The sequence below is a fragment of the Rhinoderma darwinii genome, assembly GCF_050947455.1.
Source record: "Rhinoderma darwinii isolate aRhiDar2 chromosome 11 unlocalized genomic scaffold, aRhiDar2.hap1 SUPER_11_unloc_8, whole genome shotgun sequence".
NCBI lineage: Eukaryota > Metazoa > Chordata > Amphibia > Anura > Rhinodermatidae > Rhinoderma > Rhinoderma darwinii.
The window spans coordinates 120,024-142,384 of NW_027461860.1; the positions used below are offsets into that span (position 1 = coordinate 120,024).

The window sequence follows — 22,361 nt, forward strand, 5'->3', positions numbered from 1 at the left end:
TTGAGGTTGGTCAGTAAAACTGGTGGGGGGGTCGCATCAGGGGTATGCGTCCCCCAAAAATAGGTGGAAGGCTTCTTAGGGTGTTACCCCTTTGAAGTGCTTTATGGAAAAGCCATCTGCAAGAAGGTGCCTTCGAGCCGGTTTACGGCTGGAGGTAAAACAAGTGGTGGTGGCAGATGGCTACGTTTTTTATAAGTCGTGGTAACCTCAAGGGCTTCCCCTGGTCAATTATAAGGTGTTATTTATATTGACCCTGTTAAGGGTTTGGTATGTGTATTCTGGTAGAATTTCCAATGTTTGGGAATTCTAAGTTATTTAAAGTTTGGGTTATAAAATTTTCTAATTTTATAAAATTTATAATAAACGGCTGCTGTGGCCATTAAAATCCAACCTGGTGTCGTGTGTTATTATTCTAAAAGGGTAAGGAATAATTATGGATCACTCGACTCTACTTATCCAAGTCAAGAACTTCAGAGATGAGGTCATGTGACCAGCAGGTCTCTAAGCAATAGTAAGAACTTCAGAGATGAGGTCATGTGACCAGCAGGTCTCTAAGCAATAGTAAGAACTTCAGAGATGAGGTCATGTGACCAGCAGGTCTCTAAGCAATAGTAAGAACTTCAGAGATGAGGTCATGTGACCAGCAGGTCTCTAAGCAATAGTAAGAACTTCAGAGATGAGGTCATGTGACCAGCAGGTCTCTAAGCAATAGTAAGAACTTCAGAGATGAGGTCATGTGACCAGCAGGTCTCTAAGCAATAGTAAGAACTTCAGAGATGAGGTCATGTGACCAGCAGGTCTCTAAGCAATAGTAAGAGCTTCAGAGATGAGGTCATGTGACCAGCAGGTCTCTAAGCAATAGTAAGAACTTCAGAGATGAGGTCATGTGACCAGCAGGTCTCTAAGCAATAGTAAGAACTTCAGAGATGAGGTCATGTGACCTTATGTCTAAAGGTCCTTTTGCAGGACATACACAATGCAGTTTCATCAAGTTTTTTGGGCGCGATTTGCGGCAAAATCGCCACAAAACTACAAAGTACCATGATAATCCGCCATTGATGGCCGGGCACATGCCCCCCCCCCCCCCTGCCATCCCCAGCTACGCTCCTGATTACACCCTGTAGTAAAAAAAACGCTTCGTGAAAAAAAAAGTTCATGTCACTTCTTGAGTCGTTTTTGGAGCCGTTTTTCATTGTGTCAATAAAAAAACAGTTTAAAAAAAAAAACGCATCAAAAACTTTAATGCTTAAGAAGCAGCTGAAAATCAGAGGCCGTTTTTTACAGCCGATTTTACTTTAGCGTGTGAGCATACCCTCAGCGTAAACACTGTTGATTTTCGAAAACTGATTTAATTGCGTATTATAGTAACCGCAGAGTGGATGAAATTTGAACAAATATGCTGAGAAACGTTTCATAAATTGACCTGCGGTGCGTTTTTTTAATCCGCATCCTGTCACTTTATGCTGCGGAATCGCTGCTCTTCTGTTTCAGGTTTTTTCCATTGAATTTAATGGGGGGTAAAACTCGCAACAAATAGGCAAATGTTGTGATTTTTGCAATGGAAAAGCTGCGATTCCGCCTGCAAAAATCACGAATCTGAAAAAAGTGTTTCTTTTTCTAGCATTATTTCCCCAGTGGAGATTCCAAACGAAAAACTGCACCACAATTCTGTGCATTTTTTCTGGTGAAATTCCCTGCGGCTCCCATGGCGGATACGCTGTGTACTTTTACGCAGCGTATCCCCCTGTGTGCCCTTACCCTATACGTTACATACATCCACTATTCAGGAGGGGAGGCCTCGCAGCAATTCATTAGTAATGTGAGAGGCCAATGTGGTTACTGTTGTGATACCGCCATAAATAGGGAAACCGCCGCTTATCTTCTATCAATCACATTATCTCCCCCGTCCAGTATGATGAAGACACTAACAGAACATTAAAACGTGGATATTGGGCGAATCTTTATCTTTACAATTAACTCGCTGACAGAAATAAAAAGACTTAAAGCGCTGCCGTTTCAAAGAAACCAAATCACCCCATAAGGCCCCATGCACATGACCGTATTTTTGTCCACCCGTAAATACTGGCGTAAATACGGGTCCTTGGTCACACGTATTCGACCCGTATTCCGCCCGTATTTACGGGCAAGTTTTTGGCTGCAAAATTGCACTGCACTAATCGGCAGCCCCTTCTCTCTATCAGTACAGGATACAGAGAAGGGACAGCCCTTTCCGTAATAAAAGTAAAAGAAATTCATACTTACCAGGCCGTTGTCTTGGTGACGTGTCCCTCTCTTGACATCCAGTCCGACCTCCCTGGATGACGCGGCAGTCCATGTGACCACTGCAGCCAGTGATTGGCCTGTGATTGGCTGCAGCGGTCACATGGGCTGTAACGTCATCCCAGGAGGCCGGACTGGAGGAAGAAGCAGGGAGATCTGGGTAAGTATGAACGTCTTTTTTTTTTTTTTTTATAGCTTTATCTATATTGTAGCAACTGTCCAGGGTGCTGAAACCGTTACTGATGATCGTTTAACTCTTTCAGCACCCTGGACAGTGACTATTTACTGACGTCGCCTAGCAACGCTCCCGTAATTACGGTGCACACACGTAGTCACCCGTAATTACGGGAGCCCCATAGACTTCTATTGGCTGCCCGTGCCGTAATTACGGCCTGAAATAGGACATGTTCTATCTTTTTCAACAGCACGGGCACCTTCCCGTAAGCATACGGGGAGGTACCCGTGACCAATAGAAGTCTATGGGCCCGCAATTACGGGAGTTTTTACGGTCATGTGCATGGGGCCTAAATCTGTAATGTCAATATTTTTCTGTTTGAGATGGAATAAATCATTTCCTTTCCACACACATTTATTTGTGTGTGTGTGTGTGTGTGTGTGTGTATGTGTGTGTGTGTGTGTGTATGTGTGTGTATGTGTGTGTGTATGTGTGTATGTGTGTGTGTATGTGTGTGTGTATGTGTGTATGTGTGTATGTGTGTGTGTATATGTGTGTGTGTATGTGTGTATGTGTGTATGTGTGTGTGTATGTGTGTGTGCAGGTGTGTGTGTGTGTGTGTGTGTGTGTGTATGTGTGTGTGTGTATGTGTGTGTGTGTATGTGTGTGTGTGTGTGTGTGTGTGTGTGTGTGTGTGTGTATGTGTGTATATGTGTGTGTGTGTGTGTGTATGTGTGTGTGTGTGTGTGTGTGTGTGTATGTGTGTGTGTGTGTGTGTATGTGTGTGTGTATGTGTGTATATGTGTGTATGTGTGTGTATGTGTGTGTATGTGTGTGTGTGTGTGTGTGTGTATGTGTGTGTATGTGTGTGTGTGTGTGTGTGTGTGTGTGTGTGTGTGTGTGTGTATGTGTGTGTGTGTGTGTGTGTGTGTGTATGTGTGTGTGTATGTGTGTGTATGTGTGTGTGTGTGTGTGTGTATATATATATATATAGATAAAAGCAGAGGATTGGAGCAGCACTGTGAACAAATGCCTGACTAGGCTGGTACAAAGCTTCAAAAATAAAGGAGTGACCTCTCCTTATGTGTTAGATATCCAAAAAAGAGAACGTGAAGCAGCACTCAAATAAAGTGACTTGAAAATGCCTTCATAGAGGAGGTGAAACGTTGTGGTTCCATGTTGGATGAATAAATTCACTTTATTTGAGTGCTGCTTCACGTTCTCTTTTTTGGATATATATATATATATATATAATGTATAACATAGAACCGCTTGTTGCTTTATTAAAACAAACACAAAAACCGTCATTGGTTTGGTCCGAGCCTACCCTTGTAGTTTACCTAGTGGTACAAACCAGTTGGCAGCTTCTGATTGGACGCTTTGAATGATCCCATCCTCAGAGCTCCTCTGCACCAGCCGTCTCCATAGAACTGCAGGTGTCGGTTGGTGTCAGTTGAGTGGATAATAGACAGTGAGAGACTTGAGATCTGTGTAAGAGACGATGTTTAGGGACGGCCTTAGGTGTGTGTGACCTGTACGAGTGCACGGGGCGCTGCACCCTCCCAGCATGTAGGGGGCACCACTGGGCTCTGCCCCTATTCTGTTACACACATGGAGGAAACAAGAGCCGAGGAGCAAGAGCAGAGGAGGAAGCTCCGTCACAGCCCGTCCTGCAAGAAACCTGTGATCCTGTCAGCAAGGAGAGATGTAAGTGTCTATGTGTGTGTATGTCTCTGTGTTCGTGTGTGTATATGTTCCAGTATGTGTGTGTGTATATATGTGTATATATGTCTCTATGTTAGTGTGTATATGTGTGCCTCTGTCTGTATATATGTGTGCCTCTGTGTGTATATATGTGTGCCTCTGTGTGTATATATGTGTGGGTATAGTTATCAGAGTGTGATATCTGTGGTGTTACATAGGACTGCAGGTGACATCTACTACATTATCTGTAATCAGAGAGTTATCACTGTGTGTTATCTGGGGTGTTACATAGGACTGCAGGTAACACTACTACATTATCTGTAATCAGAGTTATCACTATGTTATCTGTAGTGTTACATAGGACTGCAGGTGACATCTACATTATCTGCACAGTGTATATATGGGTATGTATGTGAATGTGTGTTTGTATATATGTTCCTGTGTGTGTGTGTGTGTGTGTGTGTATATATTCCAGAATATGTATATATATATTTGCCTGCTTGTCTAAATATGTCCCTCTATGTATATACAGTATATATGTTCCAGTATGTGTCTATATATGTGGTTAATGTTTGGTTTGTGGAGGGCGGCAAAAGAGAATCCCGCACAGGGCGCCATCCAACCTAAGGCCGGCCCTGACGGTGTTTATATATAAGTGAGCGCAAATATGGCAGCTAAGAGCTTTTCTAATGTGACATCTAGTCATGAAATCCATGAAATATGGACAGAACCGGAGGAAAGTCTTTCAGCTTATGTGAAGCAGTAAATGACTCTACAACTTGTAATGTTCATACAAGGACCTTCCCAAGAAGCGTTCCTCATCCTCTATTGTAATATTATACAATGAGCGGACCTGACGTTCTATCTGGCAATGATTGTTACTTCACGGTCCAGTCACTAGTACAGCTGTAAGGAAGGCGAGGACGACAGGCAGGAGAAGAACACAGAGACATAGGACACTAAGGGGGGGGGGATCATTTATCAACTCTTCTACGCCAGGCGTAGAAAAGTCGCAAAAGGGATTAAAAGTCGCATTTTTTATGCAAATTGCAATTTTTGCTCTTTTTTTTGTGCCACTTTCCACACTTTTGTAGAAATGTGGCGTGGTCGAGGGGAAAGGGGCGTGGCCACTGAGCCAACAAATTTATTATGATTCTCCCAGAAAAGTGGCATAAATTATAGTGGAAATCTACGCCAGCTCCTCGCTAACGTGTATTTCACTCCATGGGGCATAGCAAGGTAGAGGCCCGCACTGGACCTCGCAGATCTGGCACAGTTTAGAATTCTCTGTAAAAGCAGAAAGAGCCATTACAGAAGAGAGAAAGCAGAATACATTGGGACCCTAAAGAGGTCAGGAGCTTTAAATTGTTTGGGGTTTCCGGAAAAAATCATCTTCTGTGCGTGAATAGAACCTTAAAGAACCAGTTCCTGTTGTTCAACCCCTTAACTGCTTCCCGCAAAATGACGTGTCAGATATGTCATAGTGCGGGGGGTGATGTATGGAGCGCTCACGCGCTGTGCGTGCACCATACGCTGCGGCTGTCAGCTGTGTATTACAGATGACACCCGGGACTAACGGCCAGAAACAGTGATCGCGCTGATTTCTGGCTGTTTAATCCCTCAAATGCTGTGGTCAATCACGACGGCAGCATCTGAGGTGTTAAAAAAAGGGGGCGGCCCCCTCTGACAGCTCGTCACCCCCACCCGCAATGAGATCGCTGGGTCACTATGGTTGTCATGGCAGCCCAGGGCCTAATGAAGGCCCCCAAGACTGCCTTCACTCTGCCTCTCCTAAGCCCTGCATGTGGCAGGGCTTAAAGTGTAGCTAAACGTTTAAGAAACTTCTGACATGTCATAGTGACATGTCAGAAGTTTTGATTGGTGGGGGTCCGAGCACTGAGACCCCCACTAATCGCTAGAATGAAGCAGCTGAAGTTCTCGTGTGAGCGCTCAGCCGCTTCATGTCTGTTCGGCTTTTTCCGGAAACCAATGTATCGGGGAAAGTCTAAGAGCCCGTACCGAGCGCTTCAGCTCCGTACTTTTAGCGATAGGTGGGGTCTCAGTGCTTGGACCTCCACCAATCAAAACTTCTGACGTCACTATGACATGTCAGAAGTTTGTTAAACGTATAGCTGCACTTTAACAGAAGCCTGTGGAAATGACAATATACTGCAATACATTAGTATTGCAGTGTATTGTACAAGCGATCTAACAATCGCTGGTTCATGTCCCCTAGCAAAAAAAAGGCAAATATAGTTTTTAGTAAGGAAAAAAAGAACAAATTAAAAGTAAAAAAAAACACATTTTCCCAGTTTTCCTCTAAAGTAATGTAAAAAATAAAAAAAAGTTAACAAAATTGGTATAGCTGTTTCTGAACTATTAAAAAATAGCGTTATTTAACGCGCATGGTGAACCCAAAAAATGGTACCTATAAAAACTTGAGCTCGTCCCACAAAAAATACGCATCACACCGCTCAATCGATGAAAAAATAAAAACCGTACGGCTCTTAGAATGTGGCTACACAAAAAAAAAAATTTTAACAAAAAGTTTTTTTTTCTTTGAAAGTAGTATCATTTAAGAAAACCTGTATAAATTGGTATCTCCGCAATCGTATTGAGCCACAGCATGTAGTTCCGTTTTCATTTTTACGAGCACGGTGAAATCTGTAAGAACGAAACCCAAAAAACCATGAAGGGATCACAGTTTTTTCCAATTTCAGCACGCAAATAATTTTTTTCCCGTTTACCAGTGCATTGTATGGTACTTTAGATGCTACTAATAGAAACTACAACTCCTCCCATAAAAAATAAGCCCTCAAACTCTATTAAAATGGCTTCGGCCTGAAGAGGTTATAGTCCAAGCCATTTTTCATTTGTCACTCACCTTCCTAGAGTCATAACTTTTTTATTTTTACGTCAATGGAGTGGTGTGTGAAGGATTATTTTTTTGCGAGAGGAGTTGTAGTTTTTTAGGCACCATTTAAAGTACCATGTAATGGTTGAATTTGAGAAAACTGAGCTTCCTCCATGTTTTTTTGGGTTTAGTTTTTACTGTACACACTTACCTTCTCTTAAGGTAAAAGTAGATTTAACATATATTTTTACCTTAAGATAAGGTAAATATATACAGCCCCAGAACCACGCTCACTACATATATACAGCACCAGAACCAAGCTCAGTACATATATACAGCCGCAGAACCAAGCTCCGCACATAAATACAGTACCAGAACCATGCTCAGTATATAAATACAACATCAGAACCAAGCTCAGTACATAAATACAGCTCCAGAACCAAGCTCAGTACATACGTACAAAACCTAAACCAAGCTCAATACAAATATACAGCACCAGAACAAACCTCAGTACATATGTACATCATCAGAACCAAGCTCAATACATAAATACAGCACCAGCAAAAATACAGCTCGGTACAGAGATAATTTAAATATAAATACAACACCAGAACCAAGCTCAGTACAAATATACAGCCCCAGATCCAAGCTCAGTACATATATACAACAGAGCCAAGCTCAGTACATAAATACAGCACAAAAACCAAGCTCAGTACATAAATACAGCTCCAGAACCAAGCTCAGTATATATGTACATCATCAGAACCAAGCTCAATACAAATATACAGCACCAGAACAAACCTCAGTACATATGTACATCATCAGAACCAAGCTCAATACATAAATACAGCACCAGCAAAAATACAGCTTGGTACAGAGATCATTTGAATATAAATACAACACCAGAACCAAGCTCAATACAAATATACAGCACCAGAACAAACCTCAGTACATATGTACATCATCAGAACCAAGCTCAATACATAAATACAGCACCAGCAAAAATACAGCTTGGTACAGAGATCATTTAAATATAAATACAACTCCAGAACCAAGCTCTGTACAAATATACAGCCCCAGATCCAAGCTCAGTACATATATACAACAGAGCCAAGCTCAGTACATAAATACAGCACCAGAACCAAGCTCAGTACATAAATATAGCACAAAAACAAAGCTCAGTACATAAATACAGCTCCGGAACCAAGCTCAGTACATCAACACAACACCAGAACCAAGCTCATTACATAAATACAAAATCAGGACCAAGCTCAGTACATATATACCCTGCCAGAAACAAGCTCAGTACATATATATACAGTGCCACAACTAAGCTCAATAAATAAATACAAAACCAGAACCAACCTCAGTACATATATACATCACCAGAACAAAACTCAGTACATATATACAGCACCAGAACAAAACTCAGTACATATATACAGCACCAGAACAAAACTCAGTACATATATACATCACCAGAACAAAACTCAGTACATATATACAGCACCAGAACAAAACTCAGTACATATATACAGCACCAGAACCAAGCTCAATGCATAAATATAGCACGAGCACAAATACAGCTCGGTACAGAGATCATTTGCAAATTCAGTTTAACCCTTGCCATATAAGTTTGTTTGACCTTAAACTTCTGCTCCCAATATAGCCAGAACAATGGTTAGGATATGCTGGAAGTTGTTGTTTCACAAAAGGGAACGATACTGTATGATCTGCAGTGAGATAATGGGTGTGACTACAGTACTGATCAGTCACGGAGAATAAACATTTACATTGAGTGACTCACATGTGACGATTCTTTTTCGTTGTTCTTCTCTTTTCTTCTCCATGGGGACCAGACCTCTATGATGACTTCTCCCAGCCACAGACCATTTCTGCAGAGTTTGCCGGTCAGATGTCTTCGGCTCCTCACTTTTCCAACATTTCCGCACCTATAAACGAAGATAAAATTCTCATGGTGCCACACTCTATGCACCTGACTATAATAGTACTATACTCTGTGTCTCTGAATATAATAGCTCCATACTCTGTCTCCATTAATTCAATTGTGTCAAACACTGTAAAGTAAAACACCACACACACTAACAATGCCTCCTGTAGATAGCGCCAGTGACAATGCCCCCTGTAGATAGCGCCAGTCACAATGCCCTCTGTAAATAATGACCGTCACAATAACCTCTGTGGATAGCACCAGTCACAATACCCTCTGTAAATAGTGCCAGTCACACTGCCCCCTGTAGATCGCGCCAGTCAAAATGCCCCCTGTAGATATTGCCCAGTGTAAATAGAGTGCCCTGTAGATATTGCCCCAATGCTGCCCACAGAAAAAAAGCCAGTGCAATAGTAATCAGTTGTATCTGCATCCTAAGGACACAGATACAATTGGGTAAGAAGTCCTGTTTCACCCCGGTTCTCTGAACCAGCTGTAATTTTAACAACCAGTTCGGGAAAACCGGGGCGAACTGGTCCCCCTTCAGCCTCGGGACCTGGGCAAGTGCCCACATTTCCCTCATTGTAATCCGCTCCTGCATATATGGCTCTGACACTTCTCAGCATCGACTATGTATGAGCGGCGCTGAAATGATGACGAGATGGAGGGGAGAAGAAGAGCGGTGAGGTGAGTATGTGTTTTTTTATGTTATGGGAGACGTGGGAGGGATGCTATGGCGCATGGTGTGGTCATTGCTGCACAATTTTACCGCACGGCCCAGCAGAAAAATGCAACACATTTATTAAAATGCTTTTGCCTCTTAATAAATGTGTCGCACTTTACGTTCAATTTTTTTTCTATTAAGACTGGTGTATAAAACACCAGTGTTAATAAATTGCCCCCTTTATGATTAGTATCAGCGACTGGTAAGTATCCGGATAGATTGTAGTTGTAGGATGACACGCTGCAGTAACATCTTATTTCATGGATTTCTTACAGACATCGACGTTATATAGAAATCGATAGCATTTACCAGGAATGTATTCTCACACCTCCTTCTTTTTCTTTTATAGGTGTCTATTTCCAAGTTCAGAGAATCAAGATGGTGAATGCTCCACAGGTCGGTTCACACGGCCTCTGACCCCTCATTGAATTCAATGGGTGGCAGAAAAAAACGCGGAACTGATTAATTTATAGGACTTTGTGACTGGCGTTGGAGCCGTTTAGGTATTGTGATTGCCATGGGGCAGTTCGGTAAAGGTATGTTTTTAGTCTTGTGTGAGGCTGATAAAGTGTAACTAAACTTTTAACATATCAAAGTGACATAGCAGAAGTTTTGATCAGTGGGGGTCTCAGCACTGAGACCCCCACCGACTGCTACAGCGAAGCGGCAGAAGCACTTGGGTGAGTGCTGTGCCGCATGGTTTCTGATTGGCTTTCCACGGAAAACTGAGCGAGCGTTGTACGGACTAAATGGAAACTTTGAGTCTGTACACCGTTTGCTCAACTTTCCGAGGGAAGACGATCAGAAACAAAGCAGTACATCGCTCACCCTGCCGCTTCTGCTGCTTCATTTTAGCAATAAGTGGGGGGTCTCAGTGCTAGGACTCCCACCGATCAAAACTTCTGACATGTCACTATGTTTAGTAACAATTTAAGGCCCCATGCACATGACTGTAAAAAAACAGAACCGCCTGGTTCTATTGGCCGCAGACACCTTTCCGTATCGCTACGGATAGCTGTCTGTGCCGTAGAACCGTGCCGTGAAGTATGGAGCATGTCCTACGTTTCGTTTTTTATGGGCCGTGCTCCCATACTTTGTATGAGAGCACGGCCCGAAACTGCGGCCCGCGGCCATCGGCAGCTGGCCATGCCCACAATCACGGGCCGTAATTATGGGCACGGCCATGTGAATGGGGCCGAAATGTTGATAAAACTCCTATAGAAAGTATTATGACTAAGTAAAGTAGGTGTGATAGAAATAATTCATACAGTTCTGGTAATAAAGTGATTTTGAGTTGGATTTCCCCGGTCAGATGCGGTTTGGTTGCTGTTTGCAGAAGAGTTTTCTTCTGGAGTTCTTGTTCTTGGAGGATATTCTTGAGGACGTTTGGACGTTCTAACAGTCAGTTGTCTACCTCTGGCCATAGAGTAGTGTTTCATCTATTACAGACGAGTGTGCAGCTTAAAGGGGTTTTTCCATCTTAGACATTTATGGCGGGTCCAGCTCTGATGTATGCCATAAATGTCTAAGATGGGAAGAACTCCTATAAAATGCCAGGGTAAGGAAGGACACTCTACTTGCCATCAGATCCACCATTTTAAAAGTAGCGATGAATGGGGTGATAAATGTTGCAGCCAGACGCCCCTTACCTCCCGGCTAGTAACAAGATATCATCATTATTTGAGGTGTTCCTGATGTAGAAATCCCTATGTGTAATGACAATGACGTTATCGAGCCCAGTATATTTTGTTTGTCAGTATGTTACACAATCTTTCTGGTTATCAGCTGTGTCCATGAAAGTCTCCCCTGAAATAAGGCTCATTTTTGTAGGGTTTGTGTGGGCAGGGTTTTAATATTTTTGCTGTGAATGGCGCAGTTTAGTTGACGCGTCTCCTTTTCTTTTCCTCTCTAGTGATTTGGCCAGAAGTCACAAGTCAGTGTTCGGCTATTTTCTCTACTAGTGATATCACTTTGTGTCATAACTTGGCGCATGTGAGGTCTCTATTGAATGTGTAATATTTTTCCTGATGGATGATATTAGATATTTGGTGTCCTCTCTAGGCCACACTTAGGCCCATGTTATAAATGAGATGTAAATGGTCCAGTGAATAGATTGTAGAATGGTTTTCTGTTATACAGATGTGAAGGAGAGCGCTATTTCTTCTAGACATCTGATCTTTGGTGTGATTGGTGAATAATTTAGGGGCTGTGGTCAGGGACAATTCTATGATACTTGTGGCTTCTAGTCAGGGTGGGGTGGTCGGTGCGACCTCTTGGATAGGAAGACTTGAGGTGGGATCTCTAGTTTGGCTCCGCAGAATGTACCCCAGAACGGATTTAATTGCCCCTTAAAAATGATTTGAGTTTTATGAGAAACCAGGCATGAGTTTTATGAGAAACTAACATCTCTTTACTGATCCAGTACATCTATAGCATATACCAGGAACGTATTATAGCACCTCTTTCTTTTCTAGATGTCTATAAGTGAAGAGAAGCAAAATATAGAATCCACCAGTCAGCGGCAATGGAGGAATCAGAGGACTGGTAATTAATATTATTATTAATTACTGATAATTATCTGGCTGGTTTCTAGCGTTCCCGGGTACATACCGTCCTCTACAGCGATGTGACTGCGCATGAGCAGTAGCGCACGCTGAAATACAGGTTAAGAATAAGCACTTGGGAACAGTCGCCGGTTCCCGGGTACATACAGTCCTCTACAGCGATGTGACTGCGCATGAGCAGTAGCGCACGCTGAAATACAGGTTTAGAATAAGCACTTGGGAACAGTCACCGGTTCCCGGGTACATACAGACTTGCTGAAATGCAAGTTTCGTAGAAGCACTCGGGAACAGTCGCCGGTTCCCGGGTGCAGGCGAGGACTTGGGCAGCGCTACTGTTGCGCATGCGCAGTTGCAGCTACAGGCTGGTAGTCACACCAAGCACTCGGGAATAATTGGATGTTCCGGAGTGCAAACGAAATAAAGCGCGTTCATGAGAACATTGAAAGCGACCACAAAGCCATACTAAGGTCGGGATGTGTCTTTTCCCGACCATAGCCAGAGGAATGGGTTTTGGTCGGATCCAAGGGCAACCAGTAACGCAACAAAACTTCTGCAACAAAGGCGTTGAGTACATAATGGCATGGCTTTATAAGCATTCACACATGGCAGACCTGGGAGCCTTGTTTAGGCCCCCGGTTGCCATGGCACCTATCAGAAACCTGCGATTGTGCTGATGGTGACAGAGGAAGCCCCCGCCATCTGTTTACCCACATAGATGCCCCACTATTGACCACAGCAACTGAGGGGTAACGTTCCGGGTTCTACGCTATTTCCCGCACCATCCAAGTACTGTACATTTACGGTTCTTTGTGCTAACTGCATGGCGCTGTAAATGTATGTCACCCAGTGGTTAAATGACAGAAAGCTGACATCAGTAATGTGAATTTCTAGGTTTATAGGATTTGCGTCTGTAAGTAAATAAACCGTATGCAACCCCAATGGCAGCCTCTATCTGTGGTGCACGGTTGGGTAAACGTTCTTTTGGCACTTGCCCCCTACCCACCCAGTGCTGCACATGGAATAATACAAGACGTTTTTGGGCATGTGCAGTAGCCTGGGGCTGCTCTGCTTGTATGTATCAAGATGATGAAGCAAGCGGGCCTGGGACATTTCACCCATCTGCCCTTAACAACAACCCACCCCCAAATCTGGAACTTCTACGGAGCAGAGAGTAAGCCGGCGGGCATGAATAGCCGAAACAGTGAGGAAAATCCTGACCTAGAATGGATCCAATTGTAGCAAACTATCAGCTGCGAGAAATATCAGGCATGTTCCTGGATATAAAAAAGAATATTCACATTCACTGACCCCAAACAGATATCTTAAAAATGCTGAGGAATTAGTAAGTTGCCGAACTTTTCATTATACGAAATTTAAGCATCTAGTTACATGAAACCGGAAAATCCCTATTATCTTGCCATTTTATAGAGATCAGTGGTAAAATAGTGGCCACTCGGGGGCACAAATATGGATAACCAGGCCTGTACCTCTAGTTGTGCCTGTGACAATGCATCACCCCCATCTTATTCTTAAAGGAACAGTGTCATCACAAATTATTTTTTTATATGTTAAAGATGTTAGTGCTTTATTAAAAACGTTTATATTCATTTGTGTGTTTGTGTTTTACTTTTTCTTATTTTTACACTTTTTCTTCCCTATGGGGGCTGCCATTTTTTGTTCCATTTCTGTCTGTGTCGATTAACGACACATACAGACATGGAATACGGCAGCCACAGTCCCATAGGGACTGTGAACGGCTCCCGTCCCATTGACTTCCGTGTACGGCGTCTGTGTGGGAACTGCGCATGCGCCGCTCCCACACAGTCCAATTCGAAATTGGCGCCGTCCGGCGCCATTTTTCTGTGGACCGGAAGTCGCGGCCGGACAGTAATATTACTACTTCCGGTCGCGGCTTCCGGATTTGTGCACTTGGACCAGCGGCAGCAAACGGAGCGGACGGGCCGGAGGGAGCCGCGGCGGCAGGAGCAGGTAAGAGCTTTCAATGTATGTTCGTGTTTGTGTGTTTACTACTGTATGTAAACCTACTACGCTGTGTGTTAGCTCAAAAAATGGCGACACACAGTGTAGGAGGTTACACCGTTCAAACCCCTCGTTTATCCCGGCACTAGCCAGGATAAAGGAGGGGGGATGCTGAGAGCTCACTAGAGCGAGGGCTTTTAACCCAATGTTGCAATGCTGCAATTTTGGGAACTAGCTCCATCTAGTGACCAAAAATGGGTAGTATTATAAATTAGAAATAATTTATAATATTTCCTGACTCGCGAAAAAAATAAAAAAAATGTGAACAATGGTTAATCACCCACACACTAAATGTTTAATTTTTAAAAAAAAAACATGTTTTTCTGGCAACACATTCCCTTTAAGGACCATGAAGTGTTTGAGCTTCTACATGGACCTAACAAGGGATCTGCTGGGGTCCCTTATCTACACATATTCAGGTCGGAGGGGTTGTAAAACGGTGGTGCCTTGCTGGGGGCTCCACTACATAAATATCCTGCAGACTGTCCGGAAACAAAATGTACTTCTCAGTCGTATGTATATATGTATGGAGCATGTCCTCACTGTATATACTGTACTCCCTCCTTACTGTCCTCATACTGTATATAATGTACTGTTCAGTTGTATGTATATATAGGACGTGTCCTCACTGTATATACTGTACTCCCTCTTTACTGTCCTCATATATACTGTATATAATGTACTGTTCAGTTATATGTATATATGGGACGTGTCCTCACTGTATATACTGTACTCCCTCTTTACTGTCCTCATACTGTATATAATGTACTGTTCAGTTATATGTATATATGGAGCATGTCCTCACTGTATATACTGTACTCCCTCCTTACTGTCCTCATATATACTGTATATAATGTACTGTTCAGTTGTATGTATATATATGGGATGTGTCCTCACTGTATATACTGCACTTCCTCTTTACTGTCCTCATATGTACTGTATATAATGTACTGTTCTGTTATATGTATATATGTATGGAGTGTGTCCTCACTGTATATACTGTACTCCCTCCTTACTGTGCTCATATATACTGTATATAAAGTACTGTTCAGTTATATGTATATATGGGACGTGTCCTCACTGTATATACTGTACTCCCTCTTTACTGTCCTCATACTGTATATAATGTACTGTTCACTTATATGTATATATGGGACGTGTCCTCACTGTATATACTGTACTCCCTCTTTACTGTCCTCATATATACTGTATATAATGTACTGTTCAGTTATATGTATATATGGGACGTGTCCTCACTGTATATACTGTACTCCCTCTTTACTGTCCTCATACTGTATATAATGTACTGTTCAGTTATATGTATATATGGAGCATGTCCTCACTGTATATACTGTACTCCCTCCTTACTGTCCTCATATATACTGTATATAATGTACTGTTCAGTTGTATGTATATATATGGGACGTGTCCTCACTGTATATACTGCACTCCCTCTTTACTGTCCTCATATATACTGTATATAATGTACTGTTCTGTTATATGTATGGAGTGTGTCCTCACTGTATATACTGTACTCCCTCCTTACTGTCCTCATATATACTGTATATAATGTACTGTTCAGTTATAAGTATATATGGGACAGGGTCCGCTCTCTAATCAGGATTTTTAAGGTGGTATGGATAAAACATTATCCCCTACTATACATTTTCCTGTAATATTATAATAAATATTGGATTTCTCTCTTTCTAAACAGACTCCGCTCCCACTGGACAACATGCAGGGCTCCCATGTTACGTCATCGCCATAGAAACTGTTCGGTTTCCAACCATCGTAGAACGGACAACTAACCGGCAACTAAAAGCTCCTCCCAATGTATTAATGTCACTTCTGTATGGACAGGTAAGATTTGTCTATCCCCTTCAAGGGGTTTTCCCATGAAGGACATTTATGACATCTCCACAGGATATGTCATAAATGTCAGATAGATGGGAGTCCCACCTCTGTGACCGGCGCCTATCTCCAGAACGAGGCCCCCTAAACAGTGGCGGATTAAGTAGGCCATAGGCCCTGGGCTGTTACCCAAACTTGGGCCCCCCTACTCCTCCGCCGCCCTGCCGCGCCACAACTATTGTTAACACTACCTTTTTGTGCAAGCATTAACTGATGGGTGTTACGATTCCCCTTGTCAAAGGGCTGCGTCCCTACATACTGACAGTATCACACTGTGCAGGGACACATCCTCCTGACAAGGGGAATGGTAACACACATTTGTCTATCAGTCCTGGACTGCACAAATATATTTTGTGAAAGACAAGGATTTCCTATAAAAAACATGTCAGGAGAGGAGACAGATTCTCTATAAATCTAGTGACTCACAGAATGTAAAGTAAAGCACCACATACACAGTGCCCCCTTTAGATAACACCACACACAGCCCCCTCTAGATTGTGCCACACACACAGCCCCTGTAGATAGCGCCACAAACACAGTCCCTGTAGATAGCAACACACACACAGCCCCTGTAGATAGCGCCACACACACAGCCCCTGTAGATAGCGCCACACACACAGCCCCTGTAGATAGCGCCACACACAGCCCCTGTAGATAGTCACACACACAGCCCCAGTAGATAGCATCACACACAGCCCTTGTAGATAGTCACACACACAGTCCCAGTAGATAGCGCCACACACACAGCCCCTGTAGATAGCTTCACACACATAGCCCCTCCCCTTGTATATAGTGCTACACAGCCCCCTCTCCCCTTGTATATAGTGCCACATATCCCCCCTCCCCTTGTATGTAGAGCTACACAGCAATCACCCCCCTGTATATTGCCACATAGCCCTCCAAAACAAAACATTGTACTTACCTTGCCCCGTTCCCGCGACGGACGGTGCGCTGCACTGTCTCCAGGCAGAACGCATGCTCATACCAGCGTGATGCAGTTACGTCATCACTGCAGCCTGCCCAGGGAGTCTTCCCAGCACCTTAGAGGCTGCAGTCCTAACTTGGCCTGCAGCCTATATCATTAATTCATATCTGCGTCCTGAGGATGCAGATACAAGTGAATGTGGCTGTCGCTAGCATCGGGGCCCCCTCCAGTGCTAGGCGCCAATGGGCTTGAGGGGGCCCGTGCAGCCCAGCCAATAAATGTTATGGGCCTGGCAGCCATGGGCCCCCTGGGAGCCTTGGTCGGCTGCCCGAGCCTTCCTAACGATGATCCGCCGCTGCCCCCAAACCCAGTGCTAGCTTTTTGTGCTCATGCTGCTTCCCGGTCACTTCTTGATGACATGGTCGGGAGTTACAGAAACAGCGGTGAGTGCCTCGAATTTCTACCTTCTATACATATATATATATTGATGTGCTCAGGACTTCACCCTAGGATCCCCCCTTACTAGTAATAAATGCCGTGCACCTGCATTTGGGATTTCAGATCCTCGCTGTCTTTTTGGATTATTTATCAGTTTGTTCTCTGTACTTTTACAGATAGTGCCAGAAACCCAACTATGGATTTTCGAGCCAGAGAACAGTCATGGCTGGTTAAAGATGACTCCACAGCCACAGGTGTTGGCAGTCAGATAAATATTAGGGAGCCACAGAACTCCTTCAAAAGCCTTGTAAATAAAAGAATGAAAGTTTGGTGGAACCGAGCATTCCTAGCAAATTATCTCCAACGGAACCTTATACCGAGGGGGTTACGCATACAAGTTTGCCCATCATTTCCAACTGAAGATGTGAATTTTCCATCTAAATGGGAGGAGAACTGCAGTGCGTGTTCATTTAAAGTGATGGAGCGTCTTATTGGACTCAATAACACCTCATTAGAAAACAGGGATAACGAGCTGGAAAAGATCCAGCAAAAATTAAAAGCAGAGATGTCCAAAGAGAATTTAGACACATTTAAAATGCAATTGGATCAACAATGCCTCGTCTGGAGAAAATAAATGGAGCGCAGAAAAACAAAGAAATTGATATGTGATAATAATGATTTTCAACAGAAGAAAATATATTGATGGAATCGGAGACAAGATGGTGAATCACTGAGTCTTTCCTCTTCTATGTGATCTTTGTCATCACAGAGCGGTCACCATGATATGACATTATGTAGTAGCGTGAGGTCTACCCGTGACTTACCAAGATACTAAAATCAGTCGTCCAACAGTAGGAGAAAAATGAATAAGGGATTGGAACAAAATCCAAGACATCACAAGAAGGTCATTAACATTTCTATGCATCAATTATCTATAGGTGACATCACACTGTTGGACAAAGTCTTGACCTTTTCTCCCACCTCCTGTTTTGATCTTTTCTCAGCAGTAAAAGATCTGCAATGTTTTGGACAATCTTTGATCTTTAAGAAATGGTATTTTAAAGAGGAAGACAATTTATTTGTGACAGTTGAGGAACAAGAAACATTGTGAATATTTGAGAAACTCTTTCACCAAGAAGAGGGAATATCAGAAGGTAAGATTCATATCTGTATTAGAACCAAATCTACAAAATCCCCCCCGTTGTCTATTTGCCCCGCAGTAGATCTTTTTGCCAAATTAGTCTCTGAAGATTAGCAAAACATTCCAAGGAAAATTAAGAATGACAATCTGACGAGTTCAGAGAGAGAGAGAGAGACAGAGAGAGACAGAGAGAGAGCTTGGAGAGGATTATATCATGGCATGATGTGGTAGTAAAACCTGCCGATAAAGGCAGAAATGTGGTATTTTGGCCACGCCAGATGTATATTTATAAAGCAAATCGCCAATTAAAAAAACTCCACTTTTTAAATAGTGATATCACGGAGGCGGAGGTTGCTTTAGCAATCTCTAAGCTACACAATAATAAAACGCCGGGTCCTGGCGGCCTATTGGCTGAATACTACAAACTTTTGCCAGATATTACACCGACATTGACGAGGACCTTACAAGCCATATTTAGTGGGGAGATTGACCTGCCTAACTTTCATGAGTCCAGGACCATATTGCTTCCCAAACCTGACAGGGATCCAACCCTCCTTTCCTCATATCGCCCGATTTCCCTTTTAAACCAAGACTATAAGCTCCTAACAAAGATTTTGGCCGACCGCCTCCAAACCATGTTTGGACCAATCATTGCCCCAACCCAACTGGGTTTCTTAAGGAATAGCCATTCCACTAAAGGTATCCGTCAGGCTGTAGCAGCCACGGTGTCTGCACTAGACCCCTCCTCCCCAGTGACCATGCTGCTGGGACTTGACGCGGAAAAGGCGTTTGACTCTTTTTCATGGCCATTTCTCACAGCGGTGTTGCAGTCCCGGGCCTTCGGAGACCGCTTTCTAACATTCCTTTCATGCTCACAGGCCTGCTCTACCACATCCCTTACCATCAATGGGCTTAACTCACCTCCTATCTCAATTTTCAGGGGTACGCGTCAGGGATGCCCTCTCTCACCGTTACTGTTTAATTTGTCCCTAGATCCACTTCTCCGTCATCTCCAGTCCCTAGCATGTTTTCAAGGCATACAAATTGGAGATTCTCAAATTAAACTATCGGCATTTGCAGATTATATTTTGTTCTTCATATCTAACCCTGCCTCTACTTTACAACCAATCCTCCAGGATATCCCAATTTATGGTGCCCTGTCAGGTTTCAAGATCAATCTACAAAAATCAGAAGCCCTAATTCTTAAGGGTCCCTCCAGGCCACTCTCGTCTTCGAAGCATGCATTTAAATGGAACTCTGATTACATTCCCTATTTGGGGGTACGCATCACGAGACAACCATCAAATTTATATCAACGAAACCTTAATCCCATTATTGCACATTTGGAATCCCAACTCATGGCTTGGAGGCACTTTACTCTATCATTTTTAGGTAGGGCTAATCTATTAAAAATGGTTGTCTTCCCTAAATTGTTATACTTACTACAACCCTTGCCTATATACATGAGACCAGTTGACGTTAGGCGGCTGAATACTCTCTTTCGAGGCTACATTTGGAACCAAAAGAGACCAAGAGTGAGCCTATGCATATTGCAGCAACATCATGAAAATGGAGGGATTAATTTTCCACAGATTCACTTATACAATATGGCAGCTCAACTACAAGTGATTGGAGATTGGATAACTGATAGCTCCTGCTTTTCTGATTCTACATTGGACCAACAATTTTCAAAACCCATTTCCTTAACATGCCTCTTACACACTCCCTACTCGGCTCTATCACCTGATGAACGGGCTAACCCCCTAGTCATGTCCTCCTGGAAGACATGGACCAAGGTCAGACAACACTTAGGTTTAAACCCTAGATTTTTCCTACTTCTTCCTTGGGTCCATAACTTTGACTTCCAAAATGCCAACCCCCATGTGTTTTTTCGTGGATGGGTTGGGGGGGAGGGGTTGACATGTATTAATCAGATAACTAACATGCTCACTCGTCCTCCATACTCATTTAATGAACTACGTATACAATATGATTTTTTGGGCCAACACCCATTTTATTACCTGCAGGCCTGTAGTTATGCTCACAAGGTCATTAGACACTTACAAGATCAAGACTGGGATGACTTCTTCTGTCACTTAACTCCATCTCATCAATGCCGAAAAAGACTAATCACTACCTATTATAACGTTTTAAGACAACCATTGGACTACACTAAATCGAGATCAGGCGTATCTTACTGGGTTGACCACTTAGATCAAATAACTCATGACGATGTCCTATCATCTGTAACTATGGCTGCCAAATACCTCCCATCAGCCATGTCCTGGGAGATGTCTTTTAAAATAGCCCATAGGGCTGACTTGTCCCCTTATAGGGGCTTTCTCATGGGTAACTCCTCTGACCATTCGTGTTTAAAGTGTGGAGAACCGCAATTACATTGTCTCTGGTTATGCCCAACTATTGTTGACTTTTGGCGAAAGATACAATATTTTGTGTCGAACACCTTGTCCATACAATGCCCCTCAACCCAAAAGTGGAGTCTGTTTGGGATACTGCCACCTTCCATGCGCTTTATCCCGAAACATCACAAACAACTCTTATACTATGTCTCTGCGGCTGCTAGGAAGGCCATTCTCCAGGTTTGGATAAATAATACACCCCCCACACAACGTATTTCCCTAGAAAATATATCTTATCTTTTCCGAATGGATTGGGTGGAAACCTCCCATCGAAAAGAGCACAAAACTGAAGCCTTTTTTGAGTTGTGGGAGAACTTTATACCTCTCTTACCACTTCATGTAAAACAAAAACTGATTGCATGCTTTGGCTCCACAACTTGGTATCTGGAACATGAGCTGTCTGGTGTGACACCAATCATGATCTGATTCCTTAAATATCTGTATTGGATCGCGGTAACGATGGGGATACACGTGTCCATCCTCTTCCCCCTCCCCCCTATACTTCCCTTCCCCCTTCTTTATGGTTTATTTAGTGTGTTTCATTTCCTATGAATATTGACACTTTTTCAATTTGTCTTTGGGGTAAAATCTCTAATTCTGTCCTCGCTCCAACTAGGATCATTTGAAGTAATTTATACAAATTGTAGATTATATAATATGCAAAATAATGATATAAGTGTTCAGAGATGCTATTGCCATGGGACATATTGTTGAATTGTTGTTCGCTTGTTTGTTATGTTTGGAAAAATAACAAAATACATCAATTTAAAAAAAAAACAAAAAAAAAAAACTCCACTTGTTGTAGAACATACAATTCTTTATTATCCTTTAGAGCAAAGATGATCCACATTCTACAAGATGGTATGGATGCCGGAGTCCTCTCCAAGTCCCTAATGGAGGCACTGATTGTGACTGAGCCAACAATACAGACACCTTTTCTACTACCCAAAATTCATAAGGACTTTCCAGGTAGGCCAATTATATTGTGTACCGGGGGGTTAACTCAGAAGGTGTGCAGATGGGTCGACCACCATTTAAAACCATTAGTGGAATGTCTACCTTCGTATCTGTGCGACTCTGCAGATTTGTTGCTGAAAATTGAAGAGATTCATTTAGATGACGGACATATTTTGGTAACTTGTGACATTGAGTCACTATATACCGGCATCCAGCATACGGATGGGTTGCATGCAGTGGCCACCTTTTTGCATATGAGCAATATAGGAAAACTTTT

At 42.9% G+C, this 22,361-nt stretch overlaps 1 long non-coding RNA gene across 1 annotated transcript; it reads left to right on the forward strand.

Moving 5' to 3' along the window:
• The first annotated feature begins 3,926 nt into the window (after positions 1-3,926).
• Positions 3,927-16,131, forward strand: LOC142698088 (uncharacterized). Its single transcript, XR_012865679.1, has 3 exons — positions 3,927-4,162; positions 10,038-10,084; positions 16,007-16,131. It is a non-coding gene; the product is annotated as an uncharacterized LOC142698088 (long non-coding RNA).
• The last annotated feature ends 6,230 nt before the right edge of the window (positions 16,132-22,361 follow it).